General features: G+C 46.7%; 1 long non-coding RNA gene and 1 pseudogene across 1 annotated transcript; both read right to left on the bottom strand.

Moving 5' to 3' along the window:
• Nucleotides 1-25,390, bottom strand: part of LOC119961530 — a 76,699-nt pseudogene that overhangs the window by 38,154 nt on the left and 13,155 nt on the right.
• On the bottom strand, nucleotides 3,008-7,503 carry LOC119961563. Its single transcript, XR_005459683.1, has 3 exons — nucleotides 7,287-7,503; nucleotides 5,815-5,930; nucleotides 3,008-3,234 (listed from the first exon to the last, which is right to left on the bottom strand). It is a non-coding gene; the product is annotated as an uncharacterized LOC119961563 (long non-coding RNA).

The following is a 25,390-nucleotide window of genomic DNA, read 5'->3' as shown; positions in this document are numbered from 1 at the left end:
CTTATCTCCTCAGCCTCCACACACAACTTCCCACCACTGTCCTTGACTGGCCCTACCCTTATCCTAGTCATTCTTTTATTCCTGACATACCTATAGAAAGCTTTTGGGTTTTCCTTGATCCTACCTGCCAAAGACTTCTCATGTCCCCTCCTTGCTCGTCTCAGCTCTCTCTTTAGATCCTTCCTCGCTTCCTTGTAACTATCAAGCGCCCCAACTGAAACTTCATGCCTCATCTTCACATAGGCCTCCTTCTTCCTCTTAACAAGAGATTCCACTTCTTTGGTAAACCACGGTTCCCTCGCTCGCCCCCTTCCTCCCTGCCTGACTGGTACGTACTTATCAAGAACATGCAATAGCTGTTCCTTGAACAAGCTCCACATATCCAGTGTGCCCAACCCTTGCAGCCTACTTCTCCAACCAACACATCCTAAGTCATGTCTAATGGCATCATAATTGCCCTTCCCCCAGCTATAACTCTTGCCCTGCGGGGTATACTTATCCCTTTCCAACACTAACGTAAAGGTCACCGAATTGTGGTCACTGTTTCCAAAGTGCTCACCTTCCTCCAGATCTAAAACCTGGCCTGGTTCATTACCCAAAACCAAATCCAATGTGGCCTCGCCTCTTGTTGGCCTGTCAACATATTGTGTCAGGAAACCCTCCTGCACACATTGTACAAAGAACGACCCATCTAATGTACTCGAACTATATCTTTTCCAGTCAATATTTAGAAAGTTAAAGTCTCCCATAACAACTACCCTGTTACTTTCGCTCTTTTCCAGAATCATCTTCGCCATCCTTTCCTCTACATCCCTAGAACTATTAGGTGGCCTATAGAAAACTCCCAACAGGGTGACCTCTCCTTTCCTGTTTCTAACCTCAGCCCATACTACCTCAGAAGAAGAATCCCCATCTAGCATCCTTTCCGCCACTGTAATACTGTCCTTGACTAGCAGCGCCAAACCTCCCCCTCTTTTGCCCCCTTCTCTGAGCTTACTAAAACACCTAAACCCCGGAACCTGCAACAACCATTCCTGTCCCTGCTCTATCCATGTCTCTGAAATGGCCACAACGTTGAAGTCCCAGGTACAAACCCATGCTGCCAGTTCTCCTACCTTATTTCGTTTACTCCTGGCATTGAAGTAGACACACTTCAAACCACCTACCTGAACACTGGCACCCTCCTGCGAAGTCAAATCTGTGCTCCTGACCTCTATACTCTCAATCTCCCGTACCCCAAAACTACAATCCAGGTTCCCATGCCCCTGCTGAATTAGTTTAAACCCCCCCAAAGAGCACTAACAAATCTCCCCCCCAGGATATTGGTGCCCCTCAGGTTCAGATGTAGACCATCCTGTCTATAGAGGTCCCACCTTCCCCAGAAAGAGCCCCAGTTATCCAGAAATCTGAAACCCTCCCGCCTGCACCATCCCTGTAGCCACGTGTTTAATTGCTCTCTCTCCCTATTCCTCATCTCACTATCACGTGGCACGGGCAACAACCCAGAGATAACAACTCTGTTTGTTCTCGCTCTGAGCTTCCATCCTAGCTCCCTAAAGGCCTGCCCGACATCCTTGTCCCCTTTCCTACCTATGTCGTTAGTGCCAATGTGGACTACGACTTGGGGCTGCTCCCCCTCCCCCTTAAGGACCCGGAAAACACGATCCGAGACATCACGTACCCTTGCACCTGGGAGGCAACATACCAAACGTGAGTCTCTCTCGCTCCCACAAAATCTCCTATCTGTGCCCCTGACTATTGAGTCCCCAATTACTAATGTTCTACTCCTTTGCCCCCTTCCCTTCTGAGCAACAGGGACAGACTCCGTGCCAGACTGTCACTTGCCAACAGCCCTTCCACAAACCACCTTCAACTTAGGCTAACCGCACTGCACGTATGCAAATTCCCCCAGAACAGCTGATCAGTAGCTTTGCTCTTAAAATTGGGACACTGGCCAGTGCAACAGAAAGAAACCTCCCCCGACCCTCCCACTTCACCCACTGTCAGAATGAACGTGGGTCAGTCCTGGATGTGATTAACAGCAGCAACAGCAGAATCCAACCCCTGTAATGACTTGTGAACTCGCTGGTGTTTCTGCAGGTGGGCTGTACTTCTGAATCCTTTCTCACACACGGAGCAGATAAACGGCTTCTCATCAGTGTGAAGTCGCTGGTGTGTTAACAAGTTGGATGAATTAACAAATCTCTTCCCACACACAGAGCAGGTGAATGGCCTCTCCCCAGTGTGTACTCGCTGGTGTGTCTGCAGGTTGGTTAACTGAGTGAATCCTTTCCCACACACTGAGCAGGTGAACGGCTTCTCCCCAGTGTGAACCCGCTGGTGTCTCTGCAGGTGGATTGAATCAACAAATCTGTTTCCACAAACGGAACAAGTAAATGGCTTCTCCCCAGTGTGAATTCGCTGGTGTCTGCTCAGGCTGGATGGATCTCCAAATCCCTTCCGACACACGGAGCAGGTGAATGGTCTCTCCCCAGAGTGAACTCGCTGGTGTCTCAGCAGGCTGGACAACTGAGTGAATCCCTTCCCACAGTCAGAACAGGTGTATGGCCTCTCCCCAGTGTGAACTCGGGAGTGTGTGCGCAGGTTGGATGAATCGCCGAATCCCTTCCCACACACGGAGCAGATAAACGGCATCTCCAGAGTGTGAATTCGCTGGTGCCTCAGCAGGCTGCATAACTGAGCGAATCCCTTCCCACAGTCAGAACAGGTGAACGGCCTCTCCCCAGTGTGAATTCGGGAGTGTGTGAGCAGTTTGGATGAATCTCCGAATCCCTTCCCGCACACGGAGCAGATAAACGGCATCTCAGTGTGAAGTTGCCAGTGTGTAAGCAGAATTAATGAAAGGACAAATCTCTCCCCAGTGTGAACTTGCTGGTGTTTGCGTAGACTGGATGAAGTAGTAACTCCCTTCCTCCACAGAGCAGGTGAACAGTGTGTCCCCGCTGTGACCTCACTGGTGTGTCAGCAGGTTGGAGGAAGCAGTAAATCCTTTCCCACACAGAGCAGGTGAACGGTCTCTTGTGTGAGTGAGTCGATGAGTTTCCAGCTCAGATGGGGAAGTGAATCCCTTCCCACAATCCTCACGGTTTCCCCCTGGTGCGGGAGTCTCGGTGCTTTTCCAGTCACACTGATGGTAAAATGGCCGACTCCGTCAGATCTTGATGTGAAGTTTGGTTTGAGATTTATTGCTGCAAATACTCGCCTTTGAATATCCTGTTAAAGGAGTTTACAAATATCATCACTGTCAGTACAGCTCAAAAATTCAGAACAGGCAATTCTAGTTACTTTCACACACAAACACACACACTCTATCTCTCTCTCTCCCTCCATTCTCACTCTGCTGTATCTAAGATACACACTGCCTATTCTCCAGAAGGTGCTAATTCACGCTGATCGCCAGATCAACACTCAGCGTTTCCTGTTCTCGACCAAGAGATCTTATATCCTCAGAAATAAGAGCAGGAGAAGGCCATTCAGCCCATCAAACCTGCTTTTCTATTTAATAAGATCATGGCTGATCGGATTGTGACCTGAACTTCATTTTCTTCCTGTCACCCGTAACCCTCGACTCCCTTTTTGATCAAAACTCTAACTGGGCCTTGTATATATTTAATGATGCAGCCTCCACTTCTCTCTGGGGAAGAGAATTGCAAAGACTAACCCCCCTCTGAGGGAAGACATTTCCCATCATCTCCATCAGAAATGGGGACCCTTTATTTTGACAATCTGCCCACTCGCTCCTGAATCCCCCATGAGGGGAAACATCCTCTCTTCATCTCCCCTATCATGTTACCTCAGAATCTTTTTTGTTTCAATATGATCATTTCTAAACTCCAATGAGTCCAGGCCCAACCTTTCCTCACAACACAACACCTTCATCCCAGGAATCAGCCCAATGATCCTTCTCTGAACTGCTCCCAATGCAAGAATCACCCTCCTTAGTGAAGGAGATTAAAAGTGTGCACCGTACTCCAGGTACTGTGATCTGATAGTCATTACAGAGACACGGCTGCAAGATGACAAAGGCTGGGACCTGAATATTCAAGGGAGCGTGACGTTTCAGAAGGACAGGAAACTGGGAATATGCGGTGGGGCAGCTCTGTTAATTAAGGATGACATTATTACAATAGAGAGAGATGACCTTAGTTCTGGAGATCAAGATGTACAATCACATTGGGTAACAATAAAAAATGATAAAGGTAGGAAGTCACTTGTGGGAGTAGTTTCTAGGCACCCCCTAACAATAACCACACTGTAGGACGGAGAATACAGGAAGAAATAAGGGCTCGTGAGAAAAGTACTGCAATAATCATGTGATTTTTATCCACATATAGATTGTGGAAATCAGATTGGCAAAGGTAGCCAGGCAGATGAGCTCATTTGTTTTTTTAAATTTAGAGTACCCAGTTCATTTTTTCCAATTGAGTGTGGCCAATCCACCTATCCTGCACATCTTTGTGTTGTGGGGGTGAAACCCACACAAACATGGGGAGAATGTGCAAACTCCACACGGACAGGGAGCCAGGGCTGAGATTGAACCCAGATCCTCAGTGCCGTGAAACAGCAGTGCTAACCACTGCAACACCGTGTTTCCCTGCAGATGAGCACATAGAGAGTGTTTTGGGGGCAGTTTCTTAAGAACAGCTGGCCACAGAGCAAACTATTATAGATCACCCAATCACTGAATTGTTAGGGTGCAGAAGGCCCATTGTGTCTGCACCGGATCTCCAAATGAGGATGATGACTTAGTGCCGTTCCCCGTACCTCCCTTGACAACTTCACATCTGAAATTATTGCTCAATACTGGGTTACAAAGTCCTCAGGGTTAAACCCAGCAGCTTCTCCTGCATCTCCATTCCAGCCAAACTGATACAACAAACCAAAGGGAATTGGACAAGACCTTGGAAAGAAAAAAACACTGCAAGGAAGTGAAGAAAGGGCAGGGGAGTGGGATGAGGCAGCATAGGTATGGTGGGCCGAATGGCCTCCATCTGCATTGTAATCATTCAATGATTCTGTGAAAAAGGACTGTAACTGGAGGCGAGATACTAACCTCCACAAACAACACCCCCCCCCCCCAACACAAATCAGTTCTTAATTAGTCTGTCTCTGCTTCTAGACTCGCTTCTGTGAGAAACGTCTGCAACAAAATAATAGCAAAATACTGGTTGCTGAAAATCTGAAATAAAAATATTCTGAAATGAAAATACTCATTATGTCAGTGAGTAACTGTGGCAAGAGAAACAGATTTAACATCTCAGGGTGACATAATCAATAAACATAAGAACAAGGAGCAGGAGTCGCCATTCAGCCCCTCAATCCTGCTCCACCATTTAATAAGGTAAGGCTGGTCTGATAGTAATCTCAAATCTTCAATTACACGGAATAAATATGGTGCAGAATTTGATGGTTAATATTAGCTGATGAACAGAAGAGAAATGATCTCTAGTGCAGGAAAAACAATTCCTGACCATGGGAAGATAAAGATGGTAAATCAGCAGCACACAGCCAAGCGATGGGCAGCAGTGAAATCTTCATTGAGACACATTGGGAGAAATAACAATAAAATACCAAACATGGTTAAAATAAATCCACGATTAGAGGCAGAAAACGTTAAACAATGGCAGAGAGGTGATGAGGGAGGGCAGAGCTGAAACAGAGCAATGGGTGAACATGGATTCAGATCCACAATAAAGGAGACAAACCTGCCCCAGAGCCCTGAAACCAGAGCACAGATAACAAAGCACAATGCTAAAAACTTTAAATTATGGATGAATGCTCGATAATACTCACCTCTGGAACAATTTCACTGTTTTCAAATTTCAAACCACCTGCTGGAGCTGCAGCTGGAAAGATATCAGAAGCACTGGAATCAGAGAAAATTCTCAGTCTTCAAACCTTCTCACTCCCTGCAAAAGAAGATTACAAGAGTCATGTGTCAATTGTGGTTAGAAATGAAGAGAAACATTTTAACTTAAATTTGAGATTGCTGTGTGTAAATCCTCCCCTTCTAACTCCCTCTGAAAGGAGTTTTCAAAGTCCGGGATATAAATTCATAACATCCTCTCTGGTTTCCTGGTGCAGGATTACAGAATATGGGATACACTGACATTGGAAGCAGTTCAGACAAGATTCACTCAGCTGATACCTGGTATGAAGGGTTTTATGGGGGAAAGTTGGACGGGGTCTCTATAACTGATTGGAGTTAGATGAATGAAATGTAGTTTTGAAGATTCTGAGGGTGCTTGACAGGGTAACTGCTTAAATGATTTTTCTTCACAGGAAATCTCAATCTGCAGGGACAGTTTAAAAATAAGAGTCTCAAACAGAGATGTGGAGAAATTGTGACTCAGAGAGCCGGCAGAATTCTCTCCCTCGGAGAGATTTCTACCTACAACTGAGTCAAAGGTTAGGGAGCCGGTTTGTCCAAGTGGCCTCTTCCTGCTCCTAATTAGAAACATAGAATCCCTATGGTGGAGAATGTGGCCATTCAGCCCATCATGTCTGCATGAACCATCTGAAAGCACCCTATCTAGGCCCACTTCCCCCAATGTCGATAATCCCACCTAATCTTTGGACAAATTAAGGGGCAATTTTAGCATGGCCGAGGCACATCTTAGGGCAGTGGGAGGAAGCTGGAGCACCTGGAGGAAACCCACGCAGACACAGGGAGAATGTGCAAACTCCACTCAGACAGTCGCCCGAGGTCAGAAACAAACCTGGGTGCCCTGGCGCTGAGGCCTCAGTGCTAGGATGGCATGGTGGTACGTACAGTGGTTAGCACTGCTGCCTCACAGTGCCAGCAACCCGGGTTCAATTCCAGTCACTGTCTGTGGGGAGTTTGCAAGTTCTCCCGGTGTCTGCATGGTTTTCCTCCAGTTTTCTCCCACAGTCCAAAGAAGTCAGGGTTCGGTGGATTGGCCATGATAAACTGCTCCTTAGTGTCCATGGATGTGCAGGTTCGATTATGGGGTTGCAGAGATAGCGCGTGATTGATGGGTGTGTGCATCTGTAGAGTTTTCTTTAGAAGGGTCTGTGCAGACTCAATGGACCGCATGAGCTCCATATGCACTGTACAGATTCTACAATCTTATTCTTCTGTGATTCGGATGGCCGCACATGCGGTCTGCGATGTCGAGGTGTCGGTCAACCCGGCCCCCTGTCAATTCAGGAATCCAACATTTTCTCTCCTGGCCACCTGAACCCTGACGGTGCGCCTACTTTCCGTTACGTCACAAAGATGGCCGCGCATGCGCTCTGCTCACCTCTGAACTAAGATGGCGGCCTTGGAACTGGGCCTGATCCCAGGGAAAAGCTCCACAGCTGCAAACGCGGGAACTTCAGGGTCTTATGCCGGTCCTAGGGCATACACCGGCTGTTTATAAAGTTTCTGCACCCTCCGCATCCCGACTCCCGCTTAATTCCTCCTTCCGCCCCACCGACTCTCACCCACGGAACAAGCCATTACCGCACTCGAACGTCTCCGAGCAATATGAAACCGCGCATGCTCCCGATAAAGCCCAGAGCTGCGTCGGCGCACTGGGCCCCTGTGCAGTGAATAGGGCACATTCACAACCGCGGTGAATCATGGGTAATGAATGCACCATTGAAACGTCAAATAGATAATACAAAATAACTCTGTTCAGATAGCTCAGCTTCTGAAAAAATCATATTCATTTCTCCTATCACGGTGCCTACTGACGAACTGATTGATTATTTGGCCGTTGCCTGTAAGTGATCAGCTCCATTCAGTGTATTCTAAAGTTCACCTTTATATGAAGCTGCTCTTTCAACATGTTCCATAGTTTAACAGGCTTGTTCTGATACTCCTCAGACAGACCCCAAGTGTTGACTCGATACAGCCCTTTGAATTCATGACCTATCTTCATTTTCACTGCATGTTCATCCAGTTAAGTGATGGATAAATCAGAAGTGTAATTCCATCCTTTGTTTGAAAAGCCTAAATGTAGATTGGATATCTGTGGCTTTCCAATTCTTGCTAGGGGATTTGGTGGTCACCTTCCTGATGTTCCCGGCGTTTTACGGACAACCTTGATATGAAAGGGATATGTAACCTCTCTGCTCTGTGGGGAGATTCACATTGCAGCTGCTGGGTTTGTTTTTCCTTTCTTCTTTTGGCAGCAGTTCCTCACGTACTGTTGTCTTTTGCACAGGAATGGCCCCAAGGATGTTTCAATGGCCCTGCAGCTTTTAATGCCAGATTCAAAACCGATTGCACAGCACGACCCTGAACTCACTTGTGGCTTTACTTTCACCCTCAATCCAGTAATCCCACACATCAGATATTCACTGTTCTGCAAATCACTGTTTGTGGAGGGACTCTTCCTTCTGTGGCTTCCATACACATACAGTTTCCGATTTGCATTAAATCTTTTCCATGGCGGCTCCTGTGGTTCGCAAATCCACTGCTGTCACCATGTTGTGTTGATGTGTCTTTGCACCAATTAACCAATGTCACACAGGACTGCTGAACTTGTCATAGCTTTGGTTTAATTGAAGATACATGACAAGATGGCTCAGTAGACAGATCTACACTTGGGATTCAGCAACCATTATTTACAGACAGTACATAGATACATAGAAGATAGGAGCAGGATGAGGCCTTTTGGCCCTTTGAGCTTGCTCCACCATTCATCACCATCATGGCTGATCATCCAACTCTAGCTGAGAGCTAGAACAAACAGAGTTGTTATCTCTGGGTTGTTACCCGTGCCACGTGCTAGCGAAGTGAGAAATAAGGAGAGAGAGGAGTTGAACACGTGGCTACAGGGATGGTGCAGGAGGGAGGGTTTTGGTTTTCTGGATAATTGGGGCTCATTCTGGGGTAGGTGGGACCTCTACAAACAAGATGGTCTTCACCTGAACCAGAGGGGTACCAATATCCTGGGGGGGAGATTTGCTAGTGCTCTTCGGGGGGGTTTAAACTAATTCAGCAGGGGGATGGGAACCTAAATTGTAGTCCCAGTGTACAGGATGTTGAGAGTAGTGAGGTCAGGGATAGGGTTAAAAGTTCGAAAGAGGGCACCGGCAAGCAGGACGCTGGTTTGAAGTGTGTCTACTTCAACGCCAGGAGCATCCGGAATAAGGTGGGTGAGCTTGCAGCATGGGTTGGTACCTGGGATCTCGATGTTGTGCCGATTTCGGAGACATGGGTAGAGCAGGGACAGGAATGGTTGTTGCAGGTTCCAGGATTTAGATGTTTCTGTAAGAACAGAGAAGATGGTAAAAGAGGGGGGGGGGGGGGGGGGGTGTGGCACTGTTAATCAAGGAAAGTATTACGGCGGTAGAAAGGACGCTTGAGGACTCGTCTACTGAGGCAGTATGGGCCGAGGTTAGGAACAGTAGAGGAGAGGTCACCCTGTTGGGAGTTGTCTATAGACCTCCGAATAGTTCCAGAGATGTAGAGGAAAGGATTGCAAAGATGATTCTTGACAGGAGCGAGAGTAACAGGGTAGTTGTTATGGGGGACTTTAACTTTCCAAATATTGACTGGAAATACTATAGTTCGAGTACTATAGATGGGTCAGTTTTTGCGCAGTGTGTGCAGGAGGGTTTTCTGACACAGTATGTAGACAGGCCAACAAGGGGCGAGGCCACATTGGATTTGGTACTGGGTAATGAACCCGGCCAGGTGTTAGATTTAGATGTAGGTGAGCACTTTGGTGATAGTGATCACAACTCGGTTATGTTTACTTTAGCAATGGGCAGGGATAGGTATATACCGCAAGGCAAGAATTATAGCTGGGGGAAAGGCAATTATGATGCTATTCGGCAAGATTTAGGATGTATAGGATGGGGAAGGAAACTGCAGGGGATGGGTACAATCGAAATGTGGAGCTTTTTCAAGGAACAGCTACTGCGTGTCCTTGATAAGTATGTACCTGTCAGGCAGGGAGGAAGTTGTCGAGCAAGGGAACCGTGGTTTACTAAGGAAGTTGAAGCACTTGTCAAGAGGAAGAAGAAGGCTTATGTTAGGATGAGACATGAAGGCTCAGTTAGGGCACTTGAGAGTTACAAGTTAGCCAGGAAGGACCTAAAGGGAGAGTTAAGAAGAGCGAGGAGAGGACACGAAAAGTCGTTGGCGGATAGGATCAAGGAAAACCCTAAGGCTTTCTATAGGTATATCAGGAACAAAAGAATGACTAGAGTAAGATTAGGGCCAATCAAGGATAGTAGTGGAAAGTTGTGTGTGGAATCAGAGGAGATAGGGGAAGCATTAAATGGATATTTTTCGTCAGTGTTTACACTGGAGAAAGACAATGTTGTCGAGGAGAACACTCAGGTTCAGTCGACCAGGCTAGATGGAATTGAGGTTCAAAAGGAGGAGGTGTTAGCAATTTTAGAAAATGTCAAAATAGATAAGTCCCCAGGGCCAAGATGGGATTTATCCTAGGATTCTCTGGGAAGCCAGGGAGGAGATTGCAGAGCCTTTGTCCTTGATCTTTATGTCGTCTTTGTCGACAGGAATAGTGCCGGAAGACTGGAGGCTAGCAAATGTTGTCCCCTTGTTCAAGAAGGGGAGTAGAGACAACCCTGGTAATTATAGACCTGTGAGCCTTACTTCGGTTGTGGGTAAAATGTTGGAAAAGGTTATAAGAGATAGGGTTTATAATCATCTTGAAAAGAACAAGTTGATTAGCGATACTCAACACGGTTTTGTGAAGGGTAGGTCATGTCTCACAAACCTTATTGAGTTTTTTGAGAAGGTGACCAAACAGATGGATCAGGGTAAAGCTGTTGATGTGGTGTATATGGATTTCAGTAAGGCGTTTGATAAGGTTCCCCACGGTAGGCTATTGCAGAAAATAAGGAAGTATGGAATTGAAGGTGATTTAGCGGTTTGGATCAGTAATTGGCTAGCTGAAAGAAGACAGAGGGTGGTGGTTGATGGCAAATGTTCATCCTGGAGTTCAGTTACTAGTGGTGTACCGCAAGGATCTGTTTTGGGGCCACTGCTGTTTGTCATTTTTATAATTGACCTGGAAGAGGGTGTAGAAGGATGGGTTAGTAAATTTGCAGATGACACGAAGGTCGGTGGAGTTGTGGATAGTGCTGAAGGATGTTATAGGATACAGAGGGACATAGATAAGCTGCAGAGCTGGGCTGAGAGGTGGCAGATGGAGTTTAATGCGGAAAAGTGTGAGGTGGTTCACTTTGGAAGGAGTAACAGGAATGCAGAGTACTGGGCTAATGGCAAGATTCTTGGTAGTGTAGATGAACAGAGAGATCTCGGCATCCAGGTACATAAATCCCTGAAAGTTGCCACCCAGGTTAATAGGGCTGTTAAGAAGGCATATGGTGTGCTAGCCTTTATAAGCAGGGGGATTGAGTTTCGGAACCACAAGGTCATGCTGCAGCTGTACATAACTCTGGTGCGGCCACACCTGGAGTACTGCGTGCAGTTCTGGTCACCACATTATAGGAAGGATGTGGAAGCTTTGGAAAGGGTTCAGAGGAGATTTACTAGGATGTTGCCTGGTATGGAGGGAAGGTCTTACGAGGAAAGGCTCAGGGAATTGAGGTTGTTTTCGTTAGAGAGGAGAAGGCTGAGAGGTGACTTAATAGAGACATATAAGATACTCAGAGGGTTAGATAGGGTGGACAGTGAGAGTCTTTTTCCTCGGATGGTGATGACCAACACGAGGGGACATAGCTTTAAATTGAGGGGTGATAGATATAGGACAGATGTCAGAGGCAGTTTCTTTACTCAGAGAGTAGTAGGGGTGTGGAACGCCCTGCCTGCAATAGTAGTAGACTCGCCAACTTTAAGGGCATTTAAGTGGTCACTGGATAGACATATGGATGAAAATGGAATAGTGTAGGTCAGATAGGCTTCAGATGGTTTCACAGGTCGGCGCAACATCGAGGGCCGAAGGGCCCGTACTGCGCTGTAGTGTTCTATGTTCTATGTTCTAATAGCCTAATCCTGCTTTCTCCCCATAGCCTTTGATTACATTCACCCCAAGTGCAATATCCAGCCGTCTCTTGAATATATTCAATGTTTTACCATCAACTACTTCCTGTGGTAATGGATTCCACAGGCTCACCACTCTTTGGGTGAAGAAATGTCTCCACATCTCTGTCCGAAATGGTTCATCCTGAATTCTCAGACTGTGACCCCTGGTTCTGGACATACCCATCATTGGTTACATCTTCCCTGCATCTACCCTGACTAGTCCTGTTCGAATTTTATGAGATGCCCCCTCATTCGTCTGAACTCCAGCGAGAACAATCCCAACCAAGTCAATCTCTGCTCATATGACAATCCCGCCATCCCTGGAATCAGTCTGGTAACCTTTTGCTGCACTCCCTCGAGAGCAAGAACATCCTTCCTCAGAGAAGGAGACCAAAACTGCTCACAATACTCCAGGTGTGGCTTCAGCAAGGCCCTGTATAATTGCAGCAACACATCCCTGCTTCTGTACTCGAAACCTCTCGCAATGAAGGCCAACATACCATTAGCCTTGTTTACCGCCTGCTGCACCTGCATGCTTACCTTCAGCGACTGGTGCACAAGGACACCCAGGTCTCAGTGCACACTCCCCTCTCCCAATTTACAACCATTCAGGTAGTAATCTGCCTTCCTGTTTTTGTTTCCAAAGCGAATAACCTCTCACTTATCCAAATTATATAGCTCTGCCATTGATTTGCCCACTTGCCCAACCTGTCCAGATCTTGCTGTAGAATCCCTGTATGCTTGTCCCAGTTCACCCTCCCACCCAACTTGGTATCATCTGCAGACTTTAAGATGTTACATTTTGTTCCCTCATCCAAATCATGAATATATATTGTGAATAGCTGGGGTCCCAGCACCGATCCCTTAGGGATCCCACTAGTTACTGCCTTCCAATTTGAAAAGGACCCATTAATTCCTACTCTTCGTTTCCTCTCTGCCAGCCAGTTTTCTATCCACCTCAATACATTTCCCCCAATCACATGCGCTTTAATTTTGCACAATAATCTCTTAAGCGAGACTTTGTCAAACGCCTTCTGAAAGTCCAAATGTACCACATCGACTGGCTCACTGTACTGGTTACATCTTCAAAGAATTCCAACAGATTTGTCAAGCATGATTTTCCCTTCATAAATCTATGCTGACTCTGACTGATCCTGCTAGTGCTTCCTAAATGTTTCGCCATAAAGTCCTTGAAATGAAATAACGTAGCATGGTAGCATAGTGGTTAGCACAAATGCTTCACAGCTCTAGGGTCCCAGGTTCGAATCCCGGCTTGGGTCACTGTCTGTGTGGAGTCTGCACGTTCTCCCCGTGTGTGCGTGGGTTTCCTCCGGGTGCTCCGGTTTCCTCCCACAGTCCAAAGATGTGCAGGTTAGGTGAATTGGCCAGGCTAAATTGCCCTCAGAGTCCAAATTGCCCTTAGTGTTGGGTGGGGTTACTGGGTTATGGGGATGGGGTGGAGGTATAGGCTTGGGTAGGGTGCTCTTTCCAAGAGCCGGTGCAGACTCGATGGGCCAAATGGCCTCCTTCTGCACTGTAAATTCTATGAAAAAAAAATGAAAATCGTTTATTGTCACAAGTAGGCTTCAAATGAAGGTACTGTGAAAAGCCCCTAGTCGCCACATTCCGGTGCCTGTTCGGGAAGGCTGGTACGGGAATCGAACCGTGCCCTGGTCTGCTTTCAAAGCCAGCGATTTAGCCCTGTGTGCTAAACCAGCTCCTATCTTTGATAATGAATTCAAGCATTTTCCCCACTACCGATGTTAGGCTTACTGGTCTATAATTCCCTGCTTTCTCTCTACCTCCCTTTTTGAATATTGGAGTGACGTGAGCTATCCTCCAAACTGCAGGGACTGTTCCAGAGTCTACAAAATCCCGGAAGATAACCATCAATGCATCCACTATTTCCAGAGCCACTTCCTTAAGCACTCTGGGATCCAGATTCTCAGACCCTGGGGATTTACCTGCAATTCCTACCCAATGCTAGCTGCTGATCACAAGCTGCTTTTCATCCTGGTTACTTCCTCACAAAAAAATCTCCTGAACTTGATATCACAACAAGGACAGCAATTAGTCTCCTCTTGGGGAAAACAAATACCTAACACACTGTATTTAGAAAACACTGTTATACTTAACGCATATCAAAATATTAAACTCCAGTCCAGTCACAGGCATTATTAATGGAAGGGAAAACAAGCCCTGTCAGAATGGACATAGTTCAGTCCTGGATGTGATTAACAGAAGCAATAAGAGCAGAATCCAACCCTGCAGTCACTCGTGAACTTGCTGGTGTTTCAGTAGGTGGTAGGACTGAGCAAATCCCTTCCCACACTTGGAGCAGGTGAACGGCCTCTCCCCAGTGTGAATTCGCCAGTGTTTCACCAGGTGGGATGACTCAATGAATCCCTTCCCACACTGGGAGCAGATGAATGACCTCTCCCCAGTGTGAACTAGGTGGTGTCTCAGCAGGGCAGATGACTGAATGAATCCCTTCCCACACTCGGAGCAGGTGAATGGACTCTCCAAAGTGTGAACTTTCTGATGTCTCTGCAGGACGCATAACCGAGTGAATTTCATTTTACACTTAGTGCAAGGGAACGGTCTCTCCCTGGTATGAACTCGCTGGTGTCTCAGGAGGCTGAATGACCGAGGGAATCCCTTCCCACACACGGAACAGGAGAATGGGCTCTGACTAGAGTGGATGTGTTGGTGTCTCTTTAGATCCCTTGTGCTTTTGAAGCTCTTATCACAGTCAGAACATTTAAAAAGTCTCTTATCAGTGTGAACAAGTTGATGAGAAGTAAGGTTAGTTAAATTAATGAATCCCTTCCCACACTCAGAGCAGGTAAACGGCCTCTCCCCAGTGTGAACTCGCTGGTGTTCAGTGAGGTGGGATGACTGAGTGAATCCCTTTCCACACTCTGAGCAGGTGAATGGCCTCTTCCCAGTGTGAACTCGCTGGTGTCTAGTCAGGGTGGATAACTGAGTGAATCCCTTCCCACATTTAGAGCAGTTGAATAGTCTCTCGCCGGTGTGACTGCGTTGGTGAATTTCCAGCTCTGATGGGGATCTGATAACTTTACCACAGTCTCCACATTTCAATGGTCTCTGTGTGATGCTGGCCCGGGTGTGACTGAGTTGATGAGTTTCCAGCAGGGATGGATAATTGAATCTCTTCCCACAGTCCCCACATTTCCACGGTTTCTCCATGGTGCCGGTGTCCTTGTGACTCTCCAGGTTGGACGATCAGTTGAAGCCTCGTCCAAACAGGACACATGTACAGTTTCTCCCCACTGTGAATGTTACGGTGAGATTTCTGGTTGTGTAACTGGTGGAGGCTCTTTCCACAGTCAGTTCACTGGAACTCTCTCACTCGGGTGTGTGTTGTGTGGGTCTCGGTGCTTTTCCAGTCACACTGATGTTTCCACAGTCAGTTCACTGGAACACTCTCACTTGGGTGTGTATTGTGTGGGATCGGTGCTTTTCCAGTCATACTTATATTTGAAATCTGTTCCCACAGACAGAATAGACAAACATTTCTCCTTCCACATTCAAAGGCTGATGATATTCAAGTCCTGGTGAATCAAATGCCTGTCAGATCTTGACATGATGTTTTGTTTCACTGCTTTAAACATCTGCAAATCCTCACCTTCCCATGCTCTGTAAAAGATTACCAAAGTCATCACTGTAAGTGGAGGATAGAAATGCATAACAGACAATTCTAGTTCCTATGGAACATTTTTTTCTCTTATTCCACTGCAGATCCTCGTCTTTCTCTCTCTCTATTCCCTCTCTCTCTCTGTTAAACTCAGTGTCTTGTCCTGTTTTAGTTTCTGGCTCTCTTCCTGCCCAATGTAACCCTGAGCTGATGTTTCACAAGGAGACATTTGTTAATAGTTTCCCAGAGCTCAGAGTCCTCATTCATTTGAGTGCAAAGTGTCAGCTCTTATTTATTATCCCCCCTCCTCTGATGTGAACCATCCTCCAGTGGCTGAAGCAGGATGGTGAGTGTTAACAAGGGACTGTTCCAGGGAGGGAGGGAGGGAGGGAGGGAGCGAGAGAGAGAGAGATGGGCCACCTGGCCTCCTTTGGTCCTATGAATTTAAATTTTCTGTTTCCATTGTCGAGCATATTTAAGACTGAAATAGACTGAATTTTGGACTCTCAGAGAATTAAGGGTTCTGGTGAACAGGCGAGGCTGAATCAGCCATGATTGTATTGAATAACGGAGTAGGTGAGACAGGTTGTCTGGTCTGATCCTGCTCCTAACCCTTATCTGCTTACAACGGCATTGTCTGCTTTCATCATCACCAATTTATTTAACAGATATCCAGATAATTAAACTGTGTCTCAGTTACAGGAGTTACTAACAGCAACATAAACAAACAAATGATGTGATTAACAGCAGAATCTGACTTCCGTAGTCATTTGTGAACTCGCTGGTGTGTCAGCAAGTGAGACGATCGAGCGAATCTCTTCCCACACACAGAGCAGGTGAACGGCCTCTCCCCAGTGTGAACTTGCTGGTGTCTCAGCAGGTTGGAAGACTGAGTAAAGCCCTTCCCAGACACAGAGCAGGTGAATATCTTCTCCCTTGTCTCACCAACATCCATTGGTGTCTCACCAGGTTGGATGATGAAATGAATCCCTTCCCACACACAGAGCAGGTGTACGTCCTCTCCCCGCTGTGAACTCGCTGGTGTTGAATGAGGTGAGGCGACTGTCTAAATCTCTTCTCACACTGAGAACAACCGAATGGTCTCTCGTCAATGTGAACAAACTGGTGTTTAATCAGATCCGGTGAGATTTTAAAGCATTTCTCACAATCAGAACATTTAAAAGGTCTCTCATCAGTATGAACTTGCAGGTGTAACTGAAGGCTGGACATCAGAGAGAATCCATTCCCACACACGGAGCAGGTGAACGGTCTCTCCCCAGTGTGACTGCGTCGATGAGCTTCCAGCTGGGATGGGCAAAGGAATCCCTTCCCACATTTCCACGGTTTCTTCGTAGTGCAAATTAGTTTGAGTCTCTGCAGGTTGGATGATCAGTTGAAGCCTCGTCCACACACAGAACACGTGTACAGTTTCTCCACCGCTGTGAATGGTATGATGTTTTTCAGGCTGTGTAACTGGTTAAAGCTCTTTCCACAGTCAGTTCACTGCAACACTCTCACTCGGGTGTGTGTGCCTCGGTGCTTTTCCAGTCTCACTGATGTTTGAAATTATTTCCTGCAGCCAAAACTGATAAATATTTCTCCTTTGACATTCAAAGCTTGATGATATTCAGCTCCGAGTGAATTAAGTGATGATCAGATCTTAATGTGATGCTTGGTTTGAGTTTCCCATCCACAAATCACCTTCTAATATCCTATAAACAGAGTTTACAAAAGTCATTGCTGTCAGTGCAGGACAGAAATTTAGAATAGGCAATTCTAGTTTCTATGCAACATTCTTTCTTTTCTTGTTTTCCCAAACGTGTCGTTCAATCAAAATAAAATAAATCAAAATCAGAAACAAAATCCCAACAAGAGCAAAAGAGAATCTTCCTGACTAAACCAGAATGTCTTTACCAATGTCTATGAAACACTCTGTACTCTGAGGTACCCACCGATTGTGGAAGGTGTCAACTGATCCCCAGACCCACCCAGACACATGCAGGCCCATGGAAGAGAGGCCAGCAGCCTCTTATGGGGGTCGGCAGTAAAGTGACCTCATTCAATGGTGGACCAGGCTCGATAGACTGATTTTAAAAAAGAATTTGTTCATATTTATTGAACATCTCTAATTGCCCTGGAGGGAGTTAAGAGTCATCCACTTTGCTGTGGGTCTGGAGTCACATGGAGGCCAGATCAGGTAAGGACAGCAGATTTCCTTCCCTAAAGGACATGAGTGAACCAGTTGAGTTTTAATGACAATCGACAATGATTTCATGGTCATCATTAGACTTTTAATTCCAGATTTTTATTTAATTAAAATGTCACCATCTGCAGTGGCGGGATTCGAACCCAGGTGATAGAACATTACCTGGGTTTCTGGTTTAGTAGTCCAGTGACAATACCACTACATCACTGCTATCTCACAGGAGGTAGTGGTAGTGGTGTCGTAGCTGACTCCTATTTCTTACGATGTGGAGATGCCGGCGTTGGACTGGGGTGAACACAGTAAGAAGTCTTACAACACCTGAGGAAGGAGCAGTGCTCCGAAAGCTCATGTTTGAAACAAACATGTTGGACTTTAACCTGGTGTTGTAAGACTTCTTACTGTAAAAACCCTGAAGACATCAAAATTTTACGTTATTTACCCAAAGAGCAGTAAAGTGAAACATTGTCCACAATAGGTACAAAATAAGAGGATATGAAGCTCTGTAGCTTCAATAAACACGGAAAGAGGGAAATGAATGTCCAATAAAGACCTGGTCCACTTACCAATCACTGTCAGAGTTCAGGGACTCAAAATAAAAAATAATAAGAGGCTGTGTAAGTTATTTGGGAAAGATAGTTAAACAAACAGTGTGAACAGGGTGGGATGTGTTTGGAGACAGGATGTTCCAGTTCTCCATCCTGGGATTCTCAGTGTCAACAGGGTGGGATGTGTTTGGAAACAGGATGTCCCAGTTCCCCACCCTGGGGTTCTCAGTGTGAACAGGGTGGGATGTATTTGGAGACAGGATGTCCCAGTTCCCCACCCTGCGATTCTCAGTGTGAACACGGTGGGATGTGTTTGGAGACAGGGGGCGCGATTCTCCGCAAATGCGGCGAGTCGTAAAGGCTGCCGTGAAACTGGCCGTGTTTCACCGCAGCCTCCGCGCCCCCTCCTGGGACCCGATTCTCCCCCCCGGGTGGGGCTAGCAGCGGGCCCCGTGAAGCACGACATCGCGGGCTTAGCGACCGTCACTAAGTCCGCGCGCCAATCGTCACGCCGGCTGACGCGCACGATGATGTCAGCCGCGCATGTGCGGATTGGACGGCTCCAACCCGCGCATGCGCGGGGCCGTCATCTCCCTCGTCCGCCCCGTGGACTGATCCTGCGGGGCGGCGGAGGGAGAAAGAGTGCGTCCGTTATGGACGCACTGCCTGCGATCGGTGGGCACCGATCGCGGGCCCATGGATGCCCAGGATGCCGTGGTGCTGCCGTGCCAATCGGGGCCCTGGATGCCCAGAACGGGCATGTTGCGGCCGTTTTTACGACGGCAGCAAGCAGGTGTGTTTGCTGCCGTAAAAACGGTCATAAAGGCCTGGGAACTCGGCCCATCGGCCTGGGGAGAATCGCTGTTCGCCATAAAAAACGGCAGGCAGCGATTCGTGTCATAGGGCGGCCGTGGGGGGGGGGGGGGGGGGGGAGAATAGCGGGAGGGCGTGAAAAATGTCGGGGACGCCCTCCCGCTATTCTCCGACCCGTCGTGGGCAGCGGAGAATCGCGGCCAGGATGTCTCAGTTCCCCACCCTGGGATTCTCAGTGTGAACACGGCGGGATGTGTTTGGAGACAGGATGGCTCAGTTCCCCACCCTGGGATTCTCAGTGTGAACACGGGTGGGATGTGTTTGGAGACAGGAATGTCCCAGTTCCCCACCCTGGGGTTCCCAGTGTGAACACGGCGGGAATGTGTTGGAGACAGGATGTTCCCGTTTTCCACTTTAAAGGGACAAGGAGAGAACCAGCTCCATTGAATGGTGATGCTTTATGACATCATTCCATTACCTGGTAAATGCCCTCCCAGAATCCAGTTCATTAGGGGCTGGGAGTGTTTGATGAGGCAGTGCAGAGGGAATTTTACCCTTATCAAAGCTGTGCTGTACCTACTCTCTGGCACTGTTTGATGTAACGTGTAGTGGGAGTTTTCCTTTGTACCTATCCTGGGCTGTACTTGCCCCGTGAGTTTGTGATGGGATGATTTGGAGAGAACTTTGTTCTGTACCTTAGATGGGCTGTACATACCTTGGGAGTGTTTGTTGGGAAAGTGTAGAGAAAGACTTACACTGTTCCTGACAAGTGTTGTACCTGCCCCGAGTGGCTCCCACTTCAGAACTGGTGCATTAAATTTACTCAGAAGGCAGAGGTGGGCCACCTTCTTGAACCTCTTCAGTCCATGTGGTGTAGGTACACCCACAGCGCTGTTAGGAAGAGAGTTCCAGGATATCGATACAGCAACAGTGAAGGAACGGCGGTATGTTTCCAAGTCAGAATGGCGTGTGGCTTGGAGGGAAACTACCACGAGGTGTTGTTCCCTACATCTGCTGCCCTTGTCCTTCTAGGTGTCGTGGTTGTGTGGGAAGAGATTCACTCAGTAATTTATCTGCTTCGTGGATGAAAAGAGCTTTGCTGATAATGGAGCCACAGCTTTACAGAAATCCTGCACTTCATTTCAAATTGTAACAGATTGTTTCCTCCCAACAGGTTCAATATACATTGTGGTTTTACAGAATTCTCCATATCCAGACTCCATTAAACACACTCAGAAAGTAGGAAACAATGGGGTGTTGATTTAATGTTTATTTCTATTACATAAGTGACTGCACATTGAGACCATGAGATTATTGGATACTCAAAGGAGGACACATTAGAAAGAGCTGTGAGTGTAATCAGCACATTGTTCTAATCTGGTTCCTCTGCTCGAAGCCAGACCAGGTCAGAAGCCCCAGGATTTTAGATATTGAACCGTTTTGGTTTTAGTAAAGTATTGCTAACTTGATAATAAATTCCAACAGATACTCAGATCCTCTTGCAATGATGTTCAACACACCATTTGCCTTCCTGATCACTTGCTACACCTGCTTTTGGTGACTCATGAACAAGGACACCCAGATCCCTCTGGATATCGGCACTTCCCAATCTCTCACCATTTAAGAAATATACTACATCACCGTTCCAATATTTAGACAATATAATAGACAATATTTTGTCTATATTATCATCCATCTGCCATGTTCTTGCCCATTCATTATCCTGTCCAAATACTCTTGAATCCTCTTTGCATCCTCCTCAGAACGCACATTCTCACCTAGTTTTGAGTCATCAGCAAACATGGAAATATTGCATTTGGTCCCCACACCCACATCATTGACACAGATTGTGAATAACTGGAGCCCGAATACTGATCCTTGTAATACCTCACTGGTCATAGTCTGCCCAGCTGAAAATGATCCATTTATTCCTGCTCGCTGTTGTCTGTGACTCCTCAATCTGTGCCAGTATATCCCACCCACCATTCATATGTTTCCGAACCTCCTCTGTTGGACTTTATCAAAAGTCTTCTGAAAATCCAAATGCACCACATCCACTGGTTCCCTTATCTCTTTTGCAGCAATATTCTTTTTTTTTATTAATGTAGAGTACCCAGTTATGTTTTGTTTCAAATAAGGGGCAATTTAGCATGGCCAATCCACTTAACCCGCACATTTTTGGGTTGTGGGGTGAAACCCACGCAGACACAGTGGTAATATTCTTAAAGAAAACTTTCAACAGCTTTGGAATCATAGAATTTACAGTGCAGAAGGAGGGCATTCGGCCCATCAAGTCTGTGCTGGCCCTTGGAAATAGCACCCAACTTAAGCCCACACTTCTCCCCTCTCCTCATAACCCAGTAACCCCACCGAACCTTTTTTGGACACAAAGGGCAATTTATCATGGCCAATCGACCTAACTTGCACATCTTTGGACTGTGGGAGGAAACCGGAGCCCTGGAGGAAACCCACGCAGACACGGGGAAAACATGCAGACTCCACATAGACAGTGACCCATGTCGATAATCGAACCTGGGACCCTGGAGCTTTGAAGCAACTGTGCTACCCACTGTGCTACCATGCTGCCCCATGGAACATATCATTTCTCTTTCAGAAATTCATGCTGAATTTCCCAGATCAGTTAATTATTTTCTAAATGTTGCTGTTAATACATCCTTTGCAAAAGATTCTAGTATTTTTCCCATTACTGATGTCAGGATAACAAGTCAGTCATTCCCATTTATTCCCCCATTCCTGAATAAGTGGGATTATATTTTCAACCTCCAATCTGCAGAGTCTATAGAATGTTGAAAGATGACCAGCAGCGTATCCACTGTGTCGACAGCCACCTCCTCTGACACTCTGCAATGTAAATCATCGGGTCCCAGGTATTTATCAACTTTCAATCCCATTAATTTCTCCAGTGCTACTTTTTCACTCATCTCATTCAGTTCCTCATTCCCATTAGACTGTAGTTTCTCTCTTATTTCTGGGAGGTTTTTCTACGTTCCTCCGTGGAGACAGACACAAAGTAATTATTTAGCTTCTCTGCCATTTCCCTCTTCCCCATTATAAATAAATCCTGTCTCGTCCTCTAATGAACCCACATTTGTCTTTAATAGAATCCCCAATGTGCAGATGGAGGCCATTCAGCCCATTGATTCTGCACTGACCCTCTAAATGATCATCCCACCTAGGCCCACTCCCCCGATCTATCCCCGTAACCCCACTCGAATATTGGACACTAAGGGCAACTTAGCATGGCCAATCCACCTAACCTGCACATCTTTGGACTGTGGGAGGAAACCAGAGCATCTGGAGGAAACCCACGCTGACACGGGGAGAACGTGCAAATATCACACAGTGTGTGTAGTTTGTGCATACTCCTCAAATCTGTGAGTTTCCTCCAGGTGCTCTGATTTCCTCTCACAGTCCAAAGATGTGCAGGTTAGGCGGTGTTATTGGGAGAGGAAGGGGGAGTGGGCCTAGCTAGGGTCCACTTTCAGGCAGTCAGTGCAAACTTGAAGTGCCGAGTGGTCTCCTTCTGCACTGTGGTGATTCTATGGATTCTCGTGCCATCATGTAGATGAGAAACAGGAGGGGCCAAGGATAGATTCTTGGGAGACACCAAATTGGAGAGGAAAGGGAGGTTGGAGATGGGGTGGTCATTTGCAAAGGAGTTGGGGGTCAAGGGTTGTTTTCACAGGATGGGTGAGGATGGTGTATTTAAATTGAGGGGCAGCACCAGAAGAGAGAGAGAACTGTTAACAATATCAGTTAATGTGGGGAAGTTGGATGGTCAGCGGTTTAGTGAGAATAGGGTCAATGGAGCAGAAGGCAGGTTTCGTAAACAAGATGAGATTGAACAGGGACATGACAGGAGACCGGACAGAAACTGGAGATAGATGTGAGTTCATGACTCAGACAAGGGACATTTTTTTTGAGACAGTTTTGATGGTGGGTTAGAGGAAGGGAGAAAAACAGCAGGGGTATCTGATCGGATTGTCTCAATCTTCATGACAAAGAATCTCCACGAGCTCCTCGCAGTTGTTTTTGGAGATGAGAATGGAGAAGACAGGGGAGAAGGAGGATCCTTCAAAAGGAACTAACTTATGTTTGAGGTGTTAAAAAGATTAAATAGGGGCAGCACGGTGGTGCAGTGGATTGCACTGCTGCCTCATGGCGCCGAGGTCCCAGGTATCCTAGTTCTGGGTCACTGTCCGTGTGGAGTTTGCACATTCTCCCCGTGTTTGCGTGGGTTTCGCCCCCACAACAAAAAAGATGTGCCGGTTAGGTAGATTGGCCACGCTAAACTGCCCCTTTATTGGAAAAAAATGAATCGGGCATTCTAAATTTTAAAAAAAGATTAAATATAGCATGTTAACCCTAAGCTGATTTATTTAAATGTTATCTTGACTATTAGCCTGTGTAACTGGTTTGAAATGTATTAACATCAGCAGAAACAGACCCCAATGAAGATGGATCAGACCTGGATGTGATTAACAGCAAAATCCACTCACTGTAATTACTTGTGAATTCGCTGGTGTCTCATCAGGTTGGATGACTGTGTGAATCCCTTCCCACACTTGGGGCAGATGTAAGGCCTCTCCGCAGTGTGAACCCGCTTGTGTGTCAGCAGGCTGGATGACTGAGTGAATGTCTTCCCACACTGGGAGCAGGTGAATGGCCTCTCCCCAGTGTGAGTTCGCTGGTGCACAGTGAGGTCAGATGATGTCTTGAACCCAGTCCCACAGTAAGAGCACCTGAACGGTTTCTCGTCAGTGTGAATACGTTGATGCCGCATAAGTTCCCCGGAACTTTTAAAGCATTTCCCACAGTCTGGGCATTGAAAAGGTCTCTCATCAGTGTGAACACGTTGATGGAGTATCAGAGCCCGAGAACCTTTATAGCACTTCCCACAGTCTGGACATTTAAATGGTCTCTCGTCCGTGTGAACCCGCTGGTGCGTCATCAAGTCTGATGACCGAATGAATCCTTTCCCACACTCTGAGCAGATGAATGGTCTCTTCCCAGTGTGAACTCGCTGGTGTCTCAGTAGGCTGGATGACTGAGCGAATCCCTTCCCACACACGGAGCAGTTGAATGGTTTCTCCCTGGTGTGCACTCGCTGGTGTTGCAGCAGGCTGGATGATCGAGAGAATTCCTTCCCACAATCGGAGCAAGTGAATGATCTCTCCCCAGAGGGTCTGGGATGATGAATTTCCAGTTGAGATGTGGCTCTGAATCCCTCCGCACATTCCCATGGTTTCTCCTCATTGTGAACGGTGCTTTTTCCTTCCATGTTCAAAATTCACTGATATTCAGATTGCAACAAATTAGGCGATCCTCAGATTCTGATGTAATGTTTGGTTTGAGTTTCCTGACTGCAAATCTTCCCCTTGTAACACTGTTAAATTGATTTAAAACAAATAAAAAGGGAATGAGAGAGAACCCACAAAAACACAAAGACAGGTTGTGAAATTGAGCTGAATGAATCTGGTCATTTGTGGGGCCAACACTGGGATAAAGTGACCATGAAAACTGTTGGATTGTCATAAAAACCCAACTGGTTCACTAATGTCCTTCAGGGAAGGGAACCTGCCAACCGGCCGGAACCCACACAAGACTCGGGCCTCTGCAAGAATACAAGAAACAGGAGCAGAAGTAGATCATTCGGCCTGTCAAACCTGGTCTGCCATTGAACACGATTGTGGCTGAGTCTTCCAGTCTCCTTTCCTGCCAGCTCCCCATTTCCTTGACTTCCTGAGAGATCAAACATCACACCATCTTAACCTTAAATATATTCAACGATGGAGCATCCACAACCTTCTGGGCTAGGGAATTCCACGTGACAAGAAAGACAGAGAGAGAGAAAAAGAGAGTGAGTCATGGTGGAGAGACAGAGAGGAAAGACAGAAATGATGAGGGAAAGGGAGAGAGAAAAGGAAGTGGGAGTGACAGGAACAATGGAGAGGCATTTGAAAAAAATGAAATGAGAATATATACCTATATCGGAATCACAATTTGACAGAATCTCCTCAACCCTTCACCTCCACCACCTGGATGGACCAGGACAGCAGCTGTATGTTAACATCACTACCTGTAAGTTCCCTTCCAAGACACACAATGTCCGATCTTGTCTGACCTCAAGTGCTGAAGGAGCAGAAATT

The sequence above is a fragment of the Scyliorhinus canicula genome, unplaced genomic scaffold, assembly GCF_902713615.1.
Source record: "Scyliorhinus canicula unplaced genomic scaffold, sScyCan1.1, whole genome shotgun sequence".
NCBI lineage: Eukaryota > Metazoa > Chordata > Chondrichthyes > Carcharhiniformes > Scyliorhinidae > Scyliorhinus > Scyliorhinus canicula.
This window is presented reverse-complemented; position numbering and strand designations above follow the sequence as displayed.